Source organism: Mus musculus, chromosome 15, assembly GCF_000001635.26.
Source record: "Mus musculus strain C57BL/6J chromosome 15, GRCm38.p6 C57BL/6J".
In the NCBI taxonomy this organism is placed as follows: domain Eukaryota; kingdom Metazoa; phylum Chordata; class Mammalia; order Rodentia; family Muridae; genus Mus; species Mus musculus.
The window spans coordinates 77313142-77328539 of record NC_000081.6 but is presented as its reverse complement, the minus strand read 5'-3'; the positions used below and the strand labels follow the sequence as shown (position 1 = coordinate 77328539).

General features: G+C 46.8%; 1 long non-coding RNA gene across 3 annotated transcripts; it reads right to left on the bottom strand.

Moving 5' to 3' along the window:
* Positions 1 to 4978: 4978 nt before the first annotated feature.
* Positions 4979 to 14926, bottom strand: Gm41352. 3 transcript variants are annotated; one of them, XR_875443.3, is made up of 6 exons: positions 14491 to 14926; positions 10449 to 10547; positions 9551 to 9816; positions 6677 to 6824; positions 6311 to 6362; positions 4979 to 5228 (listed from the first exon to the last, which is right to left on the bottom strand). It is a non-coding gene; the product is annotated as a predicted gene, 41352 (long non-coding RNA). The 3 variants fall into 3 exon arrangements; XR_875444.3 differs by having other exon boundaries at positions 14504 to 14926; XR_875445.3 differs by lacking the exon at positions 9551 to 9816.
* Positions 14927 to 15398: the final 472 nt, after the last annotated feature.

Here is a 15398-nt window from a genome sequence, read left to right as displayed (position 1 = left end):
GTCGGCGCTCTTAACCACTGAGCCATCTCAACAGCCCATAATTTCTTTTCCTAGAGATTTACTTCTATTATTTTTATTCTGTGTATGTGTGTGGGTATATGCACCTGAATGCAAGCACCCAGAGAGGTCCAAGATGTCAGATCCCCTTGGAGTTGGGGTTACAGGCAGTTCTAAGCCACCCGATGTGGGTGCTGGGAATCGAACTCAGGTCCTTAGGAAGAGCAGCCTGTGCTCTTAACCACTGAACCATCTCTATGGTCTTATTCAATATATAGATAGATAGGTAGATCCTTATTTAATACTGTACGCAGCTTCTCCTCTGTCTTACACGGCCCCTGCAGCCCTTCTCTTTCTCTTCTCCATCTTCTCATGCTTCTTCTTAACTTCTTACAGCATCTACAATAACAAGGATCTCAAAGTTTTAGCCGCCCAAAACACATTATGTTCTTAAACCTGATCGAAAGCTATAAAGAATTCATTACGGGGGTTCTTATCTGTGGCTATTTACCAGGGTTTGGAAATAAAGCCAGCTGAGCCTGAGGCTCTCACTTGTAATCCCTGCAGTCAGGAGGCTGGGGGAGTAAGTTAAAGTGAATGGAGCCTTATCTTAAAAATAAATAAATAGTGTTTTCTGAAAGCCAGTGAGATGCTCAGCAAGTAAAGGCACTTCCGGCCAAGCCCGACAACAAGAGCGACGCTCCTGGGACCCGCATGGTGAAAGGAGAGAACCAACTAAGCACTTCCGGCCAAGCCGGACAAGAACTTCGTTCCTGGGACTCACGTGGTGGAAGGAGAGAACCAACTTCCTCAAATCGTCCTCTGATTTCCATACACGCTGTGACACACGTGTGCCCAAAGCCATAATGTATATACATACACAAAGTAAATGAATGTAACGAAAATCATTAGTAGGAGGGCTGAAGAGTTGACTCCGCAGTTAAAAGCCCTGGCTGCTCTTGCAGAGGACCTGAGTTCGTTTCTCAGCACCCACGTGGTGACTCCTGACAATCTGTAACTCCAGTTCCAGAGGATCTGATGGCCTCTTCTGGCTTCTCAGGGTACCAGGCATACATGTGGTGCAGAAATACACGCAGACAAACACATCTATACACAAGCCAGGCAGTGGTGGTGGCGCACGTCTTTAATTCCAGCATTTGGGAGGCAGAGGCAGGCAGATTTCTGAGTTCGGGGCCAGCCTGGTCTACAGAGTGAGTTCCAGGACAGCCATGGCTACCCAGAGAAACCTTATCTCAAACAAACAAACAAACAAACAAACAAACAACCCATCCATACACATAAAATAATGAAATAATAATTTGAAAATCCTTAAGAGCTAAAAAAAAAAAAAAAAAAGCAAAACCAAAATAAAACAAAATGCACTCTTGGGAAGCAGAGGCTCACAGACACACAGTCTGTGGTCTGTTTTGTCAACTCCCTCTTAGCTATCAAGTGTCTTGTGGCTTTCAGAAGTTCTGCTGTGACTCAGGAGACAAAGATGCAAAAGACTGGCAAAGTCTGGCATTGCTCTAACAAACAAACAAACAAACAAACTTTCATCTCAACAACCCCCAGAAAAAGTCTTAAAAACTCTTCCCGGGACCTGGACAATACTCTGAGAGCCATTGCTCAGACCAGTGCCTGGCTCATGGTGGGCACCGGAAGCCCTATGCTAGGTCTTATAGATGTTTCTCACATAGAGAAGATAGCCCCCCCCCCACACACACACACCCAACTCACATCCCATAGACACCCTCTGGGATCCTTGGTAGAGAACAGTAGGATAGTTCTCCCTTCCTTCCTAGTTCTCTTCATCTGCGGATTTAGCCAACCATTAATTTAAAATATCTGAATTAAAGATTGCATGAACACGTATGCACCCCACCCCCACCCCTGCCGCTGCCTCCCTAAATAACCCAGCATAACAGCCATGTACACATCATTTACTTGGCACTAGGCAGTGCTGGTTAGCAGAGAAGACTGGAAGTGTATGGGAGGAGTTGGACAGGGTGGTGCATGCCTTAAATTCCAGGATTCTAAAGCAGAAGGGTTGCCAGCCAGCATTATACAAGACGCTGTCACATTGTCTTCTGTGTAAGGGGCTCAAAAGCATGTCCCTGTAGAGTCAGAGAACTAGGGACACCAAGGATGACCATATTTGTGTTCAAATTCTGTTTCTAGAGAAACCCTTTCAGGGCCTTAGGTCTGGTGTTAGTACAGAGTCTACAGCCTAAAGGCTAGTGATGGCTCAGTTGTTAGACATACTTCCGCATAGGTCAGGCAACCTGAGTTAGAGGCCCCAAACCCATATAATATAAAGATGAAAGAAGACAACTGACCCTACAGCCAGGCTTCACTGTTCCCATCTGGGAAACTTTGTGATACACACACACACAGGAGAATATATATATGCCTCTTTTTTTGTTTTGTTTTGTTTTGTTTTTTTTTTTGAGACAGGGTTTCTCTGTATAGCCCTGGCTGTCCTGGAACTTACTTTGTAGACCAGGCTGGCCTCGAACTCAGAAATCTGCCTGCCTCTGCCTCCCAAGTGCTGGGATTAAAGGCGTGTGCCACCATGCCCAGTTTATTTATGCCTTTTACAAAGATCAGTCTCTGCTTTATAAATGGCTAGAGATGTGCTCATGGGACTCCCACTGAGAGATGGAGAAAGAGAACCTACACAGGTCCAAGAGTCAGAAGACCTTAGGAAGGTCTCCTGTCAGTCAGTTTCCTCCTCCGCTAATTAAAGCTACATGCTAGATTTTAGTCCCTTGGTGACAGACAGTTTCCTGGGTACATCGTCTACAGTTCTAGCGGCGCCAACAGTGTAACACTTAGCCAAGGCAAGTCTGTCTCATTACAGCTTGATCCAGCTGAGCCTCCTGGGGAAATTAGTCAGTTTTGGAGACATTTGATCTCCTGATCAGAACCCGGTCCCTCCCCCCCCCACCCCACCCTGGGCCACTCAAGTCATATGAGACAGTGGCATCATGAAGAAAACACTGAACCTTGCAACAAAGCCCATGCTCTGTGCCATTGGAACCCCAAACTTGGCCAAATGGTGCTGATTTAAGTCTTAAATGCTATTGAGATGAGCTAGTGAGACTCATTCTAGTGAGTGAGATATGTTCCTTTTTTTTTAAAAAAAATTATTCATTCATTCTTTCATTTACCAAATAATGTTCAGCAGCTACGGCCTCCCACTAATTATGTGACATCCTGTGGTGCTTTGAGTGAGAAGTGCTCTTCTTAGGCTCATGTATTTGAATACTAGGTCCACAGACGGTGGTCATTTTTTGGGAAGGTTATGGGACTTTTAGGAGGTGGGGTTTGCTAAAGGCAGGGTGTCCCTGGGGATGGACTTGAGGGACTCTGCTTCCTGTGTGAGGAAGAAAGCTTGGTCAGCTTGCTTCTGCTCCCCACCCCCGCCATGCTTTTCCTGACCATCGCGTGCCTTCCCTGCTGTGATGGACTCATAAGCTAGGATAAGCTTTTTCCTTTCCTAAGATGTCTCTGTTGGAGCATTTTATCACGGCAACCCAAAAGTAACTAAGGCAGATGCTGAGAGTGCTACTGTAAAACGAGGTCTGTGGGTTGGATGTGGTTTAGATGCGGTCTGTCCCCGAAGGGTTTATGTGCTGGTAGCCAGGTCCCCAGGGCAGCAGTGTGAGGTGGTGAACCCTTTATGGAAGGTTCATTGCAGGTGCTGCCCCAGGATGGCATTCATGCCAGCATCTTCATGAGTGGTGGTAATTAAAGGGGCAAGATGAGTGGCTGCCATCTTGCCGGGCGATCCCTCGCCATTGTGATGGCATCTGCCACCGTGTGCTCACAAGAGATCTTATGTTTCAGCTTCTTTACAAACTGTGAGATGCAGGCTTGCCAGATGGCTCAGGGGGAAAATGTGCTTGCCGCCAAGGCTCAGAGCCCGAGTTCAATTCCAGAGCCCTCTGGGTGGGAGGAAGGAGCAGACTTCCACAAGCTGTCCTCTGATCACGACACATGCTCCCGCACCTCTACCCCACAACCCCACGCCAAAACAAAAAACAAAAAACAAAAAACAACCCAAATAAATGTTAGAAATTCCAAATCACGAGGGAAACAATCGTCTTTTCTTTATTTTGATCCAGCACTTATTTTGATGGAAGCAACAGAAAACAAACTAACTGGAGGGCACACTTAACCCTTCAAAGTACTTAACTAATTGTAACATCTTTCTCACATTCCTTGTGTAATGCTAACACTTCAGTATCTGGAGATTTCATGCACACACAAATCCAGCTTTGTAGATGAGAATTGGCTGTTGTCACCCAGTTTCCTTCATGTGTTATATGTACGCCGCCGGATGGCCTTTCCTCCGTCTGGCCTTTGCTGTACAGAGAGGAGGCATGGATTTGTTTTTGTTTTTTAATATGACTACACTGTAGCTGTCTTCAGACACACCAGAAGAAGGCATCGGATCCCATTACATATGGTTGTGAGCCACCAACCCTGTGGTTGCTGGGAATTGAACTCAGGACCTCCAGAAGGGCAGTCAGTGCTCTTAACCCCTGAGCCACCTCTCCAGCCCAAGGAGGCATGGGAGGTGTGTTAATAACAAAGATTGTATACTGTGCATTCTCTCAAGAAACCCTTCAGTCTGCATTTCTCTGCATACCTTTATGTGTTCAGCATTTTCCTAAAAGAGGGACAAGGAAGAGTGGTTCCGTCTCCTGTAAAAGCTCCAGGTACCTCCCTGAGCCTTCCAGCGTGGGGTTTTCTCTTTGTGGACTGTTTCCTCCTCTCTGTTTTACAATAGTGAACACTGGCTTGTATTCTGCTTTATCTTAAAGGTGGTGCTCACAAAGAATCCTTCTAAGGGCTTCCCATCAAAAACCGGTCAATTTCCTCCTGTCTTCCAGCCCATCCTAGCTCTGAGTAGTCCTCGCCTGGATTTCACGTCTCTGTTACCACTCTCCTGAGAGCAGGGCCTCTTTCTTCTTCATGGTCAGGTTTCCAGTGAGCACCCACTGGACGTCGGCTGAAAGGATACGAAGGGAAGAAAGAAGGGACGCAAGATGTTTAAGGCAAGGATGGCTGGCACCAGCACGAATGGCTACGAGGTCACAGTGGTTTGACAGGGAGCCAGATGTTTTCTCAAGAGTGTCCAGAGTGGACTGGAATCAGACGCTCCTTAGTTACAAAGATCAGGGTCAAGAGCACATGGCCAACCAGACAGAAGAGTTCCTGCCCTGTTGAATAAAATGAGTTTTTAAAAAGTTTATATTTATTTTTTAAATGAACAGATAAAATTATACATACGTATGGTATACAGTATGGTGTTTTGATGTGTGTATATTGGAAAATGATTAGATCAAGCTAATTAACATATATTCCTCTACTACTTGTGTGTGTGTGTGTGTGTGTGTGTGTGATGAACACTTAAAATCTGTTTTGTGAGCAATTTTCAAGTGTCTGAGACAGTTTAACCACACGATGCTGTTCAGAAGATCTCTAGACTCACTCCTCCAATCTACCTCAAACTCTCAGCCCTGAGACCAACCTCTGGTCCACCTGCTCGGCCCCCTAGAAGCCAGCATTTTGCACTCTGCTAGTCCCAATTTTTAGATTCTGAATGCTCCTAGTCTCCCCGTGCTGGACTTGCTTCACTCAACACAGTGTCTTCCAGATTGATCCATTCAGTTTAAGAGGCAGGATTTCTTTTTCTTTTTCTTTTTCTTTTCTTTTTTTTTTTTTTTTTTTTTTTTTTTTTTTTTTTTGGTTTTTTTGGTTTCTTGAGACAGGGTTTCTCTGTGTATCCCTGGCTGTCCTGGAATTCACTCTGTAGACCAGGCTGGCCTTGAACTCAGAAATCTGCCTGCCTCTGCCTCCCGAGTGCTGGGATTAAAGGCGTGCGCCACCACGCCTGGCTTTTCTTTCTTAAGAGAGATGGGAGCCTGTCAGAGGTGGCACACACCTTTGATCCTAGCACTCAGGAGGCAGAGGCAGGCAGATTTCTGAGTTTGAGGCCAGACTGGTCTACAGAGTGAGTTCCAGGACAGCCAGGGCTACCCAGAGAACCCCTGCGTATGAGGTGGGGTGGGTAGAGACAGGCATGAGACTGGGGAGATGGCTCAGGAGGTAAGAGAACCAGCTGCTCTTTCAGAGGTCCTGGATTGAGTTCCTAGCACACAGACACAGAGACACATACACAAAGAGATCTGACGCCCTCCTCTGCCTCTGCAGTCATTGTGTGAACATGGCACACGTACTTGCAAGCTGGCAAGACACTCAGACACATAAAATTAATTCACTAAAACAGGGGGACACGTACCTGACATACTGTTTCTTGTGTTTTCAGTCAGCATTCAGAACAGTAGGTTTCCCTGTGGCATTTTTATACATAATTACACTTAGTTTGGGTTGACTCCGCCCATCCCCGTTCCTCTCCCATCTTCCCATTCCCTCTTCCCCACTTGAAATCCACTCCCCCAATATTCTCCTTCCTACTTGTATGTCATCTGTTAATCGCCGGCTCGACACCCACCTCTTAAGACCTCTTGTTCCTGTCTCCTGGGCCCCTTTCTAGTTTCTTGACATCTACCCACAGTCAAAGACACACACTTAAATTGAGAAGCAAGGTCTGAATACAGAAGAATATCCAGTGTCTATTTTTCTGAGCCTCAGTCACTTCACATACCATAGTTTTTCCAGTTGTTGACTATTCTGTTTTCGATTCCATAGCTTCATTTCCTCGCAGAGGAACGCGATTTCTCAGGGTGACTGTGCTGCACTTCATCGCCCCCTCGTCTATTGATGACATCTGGGCTGCTTCTGCATCTTTGCGACTGTGAGTAGGGCATCAATAGACATGGCTGTGTAAGTGTCTCTGTGGGAGGATACGGAGCCCTTTTGGAATATGCTCAGGAGCCATATTAGCTGGGCTCTGTAGTAATTCTGTTTTTAGTTTTCAGAGGAACCTCCAACACTCCACTTTTTTCTTCCTTTTGTCAGGAGCTAGGAAGCATCCTTCCTTGTTGAGCTAGGTTTCTTTAAAACTGTCCCGGAGTCAACAAGATGGCGGCTGTGGTTTATTTGGAGGTAGAGCCGTGGGGCAGGAAGGTGGAAGGGAGAGGAGGAAGGAGAAACCATTTCCACTATGAGCCATTTACACACCCAGAAACTCCTCACAGTGGTCCTAAGCGTGGAGGGAGGGAGCTGGGAACTTCATACAGGACTCCTCCTACATGTGGTCCAGCATGGCTGCCAGCATGGTAAACCCCAGCACACATCCCCAGCAGCCCTTGCAGTCACAGCTTTGCCAGATTATGGCAGCAAATGACATGTGTGGAGCATGTGGGTATTGCCTACAGAACAGCAGGGGACTTCACAGGAGGGCTAGAGGGGGTGTGTGTGTGTCACAAGACCAGCTGTTGTGTCTCCTTGGCCTTCCAGTTATTGAGAGAAGCAAGCCACATCTTTATTCCTCAACCCGTCCAGGAGAAAAGTGTGTAAACTCGTCCCCTCAGAAGAACTAAACACCCTGCCTCAGTTTCTGTTTTTTTTTTTTTGTTTGTTTGTTTGTTTGTTTTTTTTGAGACAGGGTTTCTCTGTGTAGCCCTGGCTGGCCTGGAACTCACTCTGTAGACCAGGCTGGCCTCGAACTCAGAAATCCACCTGCCTCTGCTTCCCAAGTGCTGGGATTAAAGGCGTGCGTCACCACGCCTGGCTTTGGTTTCCGTTTTATTGCTATGAAGGAACATCATGACTGAAGCAACTCTTGTAAAGAACAACATTTCATTGGGGTTGGCTTACAGTTTCAGAGGCTTAGTCCATTATCGTCACCTTGGGAAGCAAGGCAGCTTGCAGGCAGATATGGTGGTGGAGGAGCTGAGAGTTCTACACCTTGATCTACATACAGGTAGCCAGGGAGGAGACTGTGTTCTACACTGTACAGAGCTTGATTTTATATGACCTCAAAGCCTACCTCCACAGTGACACACTTCCTCCAACAAGGCCACACCTACTCCAACAAGACCACACCTCCTAACAGTGCTATTCCCTATGGCCAAGCATTCAAACACCTGAGTCTGTGGGAACTATACCTATTCAAACCACCACATGCCCGACTCCATAGAAGGCAGAATGGGCCAGTGGAATAAGGCAGAATCATAGCGTCTCCTGTCATGAGGCTTGAGTGAAGATGTCAGACAGCCCATCACAGTGCCCATGGAAACGAGGAGCCTTAGAGGCTGCCAGTTGCTGCTACTGTTCTTTGGTGCACAGAAACAGTGGATTATTTGACTTCTGACTTTGGAAGAAGAAACTAGACAGGGCCAGGCACAGCACCTTCTTGACTCTTTTCTTCAAGTCTATGTGACAGCGGAGATGGGAAATTCTGGTTAGCTTTTTGCTCTGCTGTAAGGGACCTGTCTCTGTTGGGGACAGCTTGCAAGTCCCCCAGCTGTGCCAACAGGTTGGTGGTTGGGTCTGTTTAGTTGGAGGTCCTAGCTATTCTATTTGGTTATATACTCAGTCTAACTACCAAGAACTTAACCCCACTGCTTATCCATAACACATTGGATTGTTCTGATTTCCTCTCTCCTCCTCTGTGGCAAAGTCTAAGACAGTTCCTGATATAGTATGGAAGGGAAGTATGTATGGAATTCCTTCAATGTTCCAAAATCTCCTGAGTGGGTTTTGTTTGTTTGTTTCTTGTTGTTGTTTACTTTTTATTGATTCTTGTGAATTCCATATCATATGCCCCAATATCAGTTATCTCACTGCCCCTTCACATCTGTCCTATACCCTTGAAATCTACTCCCAAAGTAAAGTAAAATAAAATAAAATAATAAAATAAAAGACCAGCCAGCCAAATAAACCAAACCCCATCCTGCCGTGGAAGCTGCGGTGTGTTGTACAGTGTACCCCTTTGCCGTAACAGCTTTGCCCATTCGTTGCCACGAGGTATCAGTCTGGTTCAAGGCCTCTCTGGCTGCTGCAACACTATCAATACTCGCCAAGACTCCTCTCGATATCCTGTTGTTGCTCTGTGTCTGGAGATCCTTCAGCCTTGGTTCTGTAAGACTGGCCCTGTCATGTACTCCAGCGATTCATAGATGGGGTAGATGTTGGCATGGGCCGACTCAGACCCCTGAATCTGGGCCTGGATGGAGGCTGAGTTGGTCACCCTGCCAGCTTTCCTGCTTTTCCCAGGTGAGAGGCAAGGCCAGCTCTCCCTTCCTTATGCCTCTGGGGCTGGCTCAGCTGAGGCCCTGCCACCAGTGCCAGCTCTACTGTGCTGCCCAGGTGAGATTCACCGCCCACTCTCCCAAATGCTGCAGCTGGTGAGGGGTGTACCCAGCCCTGGACATCTGCAAAGCCCTTAGACATCAACATGGCCCCAGGAGGCAGCCCACACCAGGAATGTCTGACTGGCTTTGGGTGGTAACATAGGCCATTGACATCAACACAGATCTCTGCTGCTGCAGGGTCACAGACCCAGACACAGCCCTCTATGGCAGCACAGGCCAGGATGCCACCATGGTATCAGGTGACAGCACAGGCTGCTCACCTCTGGTTGTTCCTCAGCACCCACATGTGTTCAGCTTTGCTGACTCGGGCTACAGGTAGGTCACACAACGATGGCAGCGGGCCTCTCTGTTGTTTTGATGATAGGGTTTTATTACATACCCAGGCTAGCCTTGAATTTTGGACAATCTCCCTTCTTTAATCTTCCAAGTGCTCCACTTGGGAGACAGAGGCAGGTAAATCACTAAGTTCAAAGCCTGCCTTGTCTACAAAGTGAGCTCCAAGGCAGCCAGGGCTACACAGAGAAACCTGTTTTGAAAAACAAACAAACAAACAAACAGAAAATATTTAACTTCTGGTTCCTCATTTTTGATGCATTGTAAATAGAACAATATTTAAATATTTTGCTGGTGGACAATGTAAACTGGTATAAAATAAAACAATAAAACCCAAACTTCTAGGAGAGATGGCTCAGTGGTTAAGAGCACTGACTGCTCTTCCAGAGGTCCTGAGTTCAATTCCCAGCAAACACAGGGTGGCTCACAACCATCAGTAATGGGATCCGATGCCTTCTTCCGCTGTGTCTGAAGACAGCAGCAGTGTATTCATCATATATAAAATAAATAAAGACAAACAAACGAACAAACAAACTTCTGGGCTGGAAAGATGACTCAGAGGTTAAGGACACTCCCCTTTCCAGAGGATTCTGGGTTTGATTCCCAGCACCCACATGGCGGCTCACAACTATCTGTAACTCCAGTTCTAGTGCTCCAACTCTCTCTTCTGGTGTCTGATGGCACTGCACAAGTCTGGTGCACAGACATACACGCAGACAAGACACACATACATGCAAATAAAAGTAAATATATCTTGGGGGCTAGGGAGCCAGCTCGCCTATGGAGAGAACTAACTCTTCTTCCAGAGAATGCCAGTTCACTTACCTTCACCCACACTGGGCAGCGCAGAATCACTTATAACTTCAGCTATGAGCAATTCGGTGCCTCTGTCCTCTGAAGGCACATGCACTCACATTCCCATACCTACACACACACATATATACGCACTTAAAAATAAGTAAAGATTAAAAATAAATACATCTATTTCTATAAGTTAGACTTCAGCAGTTTAACCAAGTGAGAGCTTATGTCTTGCTTACTCCCATCATCCAGAGCTCCCTCCATTTGATGACTAAGGCCTGGGTCCCTCCCTCTTGTGGTGTTCCTGTCTTCAGATCCAGGTCTCCCCAGCAACCATGGTTAGGAAGAGAGAAGGCAAAAGGGCTGGGAGGGGGATCTGGAAATGGCCTCCATCATTTTATCTACACTCTATCAGCCAGAGTTGTCACACATCCCCTTCCTGACTCCAGGGCAAGCTGAGACTGTCACCTGGTATTCATAGGAGGACAAACCCAGAATTGCCTTTACCACAGTAGCGCTAACTTCAGTTCTTCCTCTCTTTCCTAGGCATCGTTTGTCTTTCCCACACTCCCACTTTTTGCCAGTAAAACTGCTATGGTTGCAGAGATGGTTCAGTAGGAAAAATGCAGACTGGAAGTAAGTGTAAGGACCTAAGTTTGGATCCTCAGTAACCAAGGAAAAAGTCAGGCATGGTAGAATGCACCCATAACCCCAGATCTAGGGTGGCAGAGACAGGAGCACCCTATGGTGGCAGTTGATGGCCTAGCAGGGTAGCTAAATTGATGATTTCCAGGTTCAGTAAGGGACCCTGTCTCAACCAACCAACCAAACAAGCAAGTAAGTTGGAGAGTGATTGAGGGGGACTCCAACATTAACATCTGGCCATCACACAAGCACACACAAGTACATACATGAATACACACATACATATCACACAGGTGCACACAGTCAATACAATGGGAATGCAAAGAAAAATATTCAGGACCTAGCTTTTGGATCTCAAAATACACTTTTGAAATGATTTATGAAAGAAAAAAAAAATCTCTGTTTTGGAAACGCCTGGTCCTTTTCATCGGCCAACCCAACCCTGTATGACTCTGGAATGAAGTCTATATATAGGGGGGGGTGCGGGGAGGGGGGAGCAGAGGTTCAAAAGAGTAGAATCAGCTGGACCAGTCTGACATCCCACTCAAAAGAGGCCAGCACAGCTGGGGCTGCAGGGAACTGGGGCCAGGGCTGGTGAGAATGTCAGGAGGACTCTGATGCCTGGGTCCTCCCTCCTACCTACGTGGAGCCTCAGGGAGGCCAGAGGGAGATTCAGCACTCCAGGTGTGTGCCAGAGGAGTCCTCTTCCTTCTTGAAGTCCTGGGGGCAGCTGCTTAGCAGTTCTACTCTAACAAGGTGTTAGGAGCAGAGATGCCTAATCCTAATTGTCTTCATAATAGGGCCTGCAGCTTGGAGTCCTGATGCCCCAGAGCCTGTGGGGGAGGCCATGTTTTTTTGTTTGTTTGTTTTTTTTTTTTTTTTTTTTTGTTTTGTTTTTGTTTTTTTTTGTGCCCTCAACTGAGGCAACCTGCATGGATCAAGGACAGATGATCAAATAGGCGGCTCGATGAAGGCTGATGGGATTGATAGTGACAGCCAGACAGGAACCCAGAGAGGACATCTGAGCAGAGCCAGCAGGAACGGCAAAGACAACAAAGACATCACGCCTTGGCTCAAAAGAGCAGAAGCCCACACCACCAACTCAAAGCTTGATAAAGACACGAACATTCCGTATCTGCAAGTGATACGTTAAGCCGTTTTGGTCTCTCTCTCTCTCTCTCTCTCTTTCCATGTAAGATTTAAACCTGCTCAAATGAAAACACACTAAAAGGTCCTTCAAGAGGGGTTTGCAGAGGACCTGCGGTGTGGTGGTGGCACATGCCTTTAATCCAAGCACTTGGGAGTCAGAGGCAGGTGGATTTCTGAGGTAGATTTCTGAGTTTGAGGCCAGCCTGGTCTACAGAGTGAGTTCCAGGACAGACAGGGCAACACAGAGAAACCCTGTCTTGAAAAGCTAACCAACCAATCAACCAACCAAACAAACAAAAGCCAGACATGGGTTGTGCACGAGGACACATTTAACAATCCTACCACTCATGGGTATGGGACAGGCAAGCATATTTGGCAAGGTCTGGGTGGGGCCTGGTAGCAGAGTGAGTTTGGGGCAAGCCTGATCCTTGTAGCAAGTTCTAGCCAACTAAGGTTATATAGTTATATGACTGTCTCATTAAAAACAAACAAACAAACAAAACAACAAAAACTAGTATACTATGTTTGAGGAATTGAAGTCAAGATTTACCTCTGACCTCCACACTTTCATGCACACACTTGCATATTCTTGCCCATACTACACACACAAAGACAGGGCTGCACTGGAAGGGACAGAAATGGAGCAAAGGGACTGGAGTGTCTTTGTCATTTATTATCCCATGCGACCTTGAACTGGTCACTTCATCTCTCTGGGTCTCCATTTCTTCATGTATAAAAGGTGATATAAAGCTGCCTACTTCATGGACCTTTGTGAGAATTAAAAGCTAGAAGAAGGAGGAGGGGGGAAGGGGAAGAAGAAGAAGAAGAAGAAGAAGAAGAAGAAGAAGAGGAGGAGGAGGAGGAGGAGGAGGAGGAGGAGGAGGAGGAGGAGGAGGAGGAGGAAGGCGGCAACAAAACCTAGCACAAAACTAGTTCAGGGCTGCTATCCATGCAAGGCTCGGTGAATATCCAAGCTTCCCTGCCCTCCCCTTCTGAGGTCATTGCCAGTATTGAAACCCCGTAATTCTCTTCAGGAGGGACGGGTCCATGAGGCTATGTATAGCTGTGCCTGGAAAAGGGAATAAAATAAGGCTTCCCTCCATTCTGTGAGGAAGCAATAAAAACGGAGGGCCAGGCACAAATCAGACAATGAAAACATGACTTAAGAGCAGGGTAGGGGCAGGGGGCAGGGTGAGGGCGGAGACTGCACTAAATGAAAGACAACAGCTCAATACCCTGCTATCATCCTGCATCAAACTACAGAAATAGAAGCCAGACAAACACATTATGTGAAGGGCGAAAGGGCTGGCAAGGTCCCGGCCTATAGGAAAAACCCAGGTTCAATAATGCCACAGGCACAGAGGACTTAGGGAAGCAAGGTCAGAGTCAATAGCAGGGCTTGTGTTCCAATGGCTGCTTTTACTGTTCTAAGGAGGCTTAAGCATCTCTTGGCCTTTTTTTCTTTTCTTTTTTTTTGTCCCCTGAACTCAGTTTCTGATTAGACTCTGTATCTGCTCTGGGATCTGCCAGCCACATGCGGGAGTTGTTTCCATTTCCTCTAGCCTCTGAATTACCAAGGGAATTCTTCTCTCCCTTCCCTTCCCTTCCCTTCCCTTCCCTTCCCTTCCCTTCCCTTCCCTTCCCTTCCCTTCCCTTCCCTTCCCTTCCCTCCCCCCCCCCCCTTTTTTTTTTAAACGGAAAGCTTTGGCTTAGAAAGCAGCAGTTTCTTCGATTTATATGTACAGAGTCCCTTCTGTCTCTGATTTGAAAAATAGTCGGTTTTGGGGATAGGGTGGACTAGGCTCGGAGAACTCTGTTTAAAGTTACTGTTGGGGCTGCAGTCTAGGGGCAGCTGCTCTGCTGGGGGTCTCCATCTGTTCTTGGGCGGCGGCGGCGGGGGTGGGGGGTATCTTAGACTCGAGGTGTGGCATGCGGAGGACAGACTGAAAAGCCAGCCAACTACTAGCCTGAAAGGTGATGTGGCTTAGCTTGTGGGTTCAAGCTATTGGAATACTCACTGAGCATACCTGTCCTTTTTAATATCCCCCCCCCCCCCACTTCCCTTCTCCCTCTTGCTCCGGCCCTGATCGCTCCAACTCCGCTCACACAGCCAGGGGTACACAGAGAAACCCTGTCTCAAACAAACAAACAAACAAACAAACGAAGAAGAAGCGACTTTGTCCCTGCTAGGTGCTAGGGACACAGGAAACAAGAAGGGACAAAGTCGAGGGACACAGGAAAATAGAAGGGACTAAGTCAAGCTCTAACGTACACTAAGATCTTACAAAGCAACAGCAGCAGCTTGTGAACAACAGTTGATAGCAGAGGCACTGGGTTAACTGGTTTGGACTTGTCTTTCCCTGAGATCTTTGATCTCCTAGGCGTCTTGTGGATGGGTGCTCTGGTTCCCACTTCCAGATAGGAAGGCTACTTGCTTCTCATAGTCTTTGTTTATTTGAAGACCGCTGCCATTGCTCCTGAGCCAAACTGATAGCGTCTGATTTCCTGCTGAGGCAAAGCAGACACAGGAATTTATTTCTCTTTCATCGGGAAACCACAGCCTGGGGCTAGCAGGTTGGCTAAGTGAGTTAAGGTACTGTCTTCAAGCCTGATAAACTAAGTTTGGTGCCCTGGGCCTACCCACAGACTGAAAACAAAAGCAAAGCCAAAAAGGGCTGGAGAGATGGCTCAGTGGTTAAGAGCACTGACTGCTCTTCCGGTGGTTCTGGGTTCAATTCCCAGTAACCACATGGTGGCTCATAACCATCTGTAATGGGATCTGATGCCCTCTTCTGGTGTGTCTGAAGACAGCAACAGTGTACTCACATGAAATAAACAAATTGTTTAAAAAACAAAAAAATCCAGACAGACAAAATGTAAAAAAAAAAACCTAAAACAAAACAAAACAAAACAAAAAACAAAACAAAACCTGTAGCTGACAAGTTGTCTTTTGACCCTGTCCCCCAAATGAACATATAAGTGTAAGAAACAAAGCAAAAACAGAACAACAACAACAACAAAACCCAACCATAGCCTGGAAAATTGGTCATCCTTAAAGACACAGGTTAAATGTAGCATTCTGGATGAAAACTGTTCTGTGTCTTCTAGACAGGAGGAGTAGCATCTCCCTCTGCAGCCCTCTTGGTTTGGACACATACAATCATGTTAATAAGGATGAGC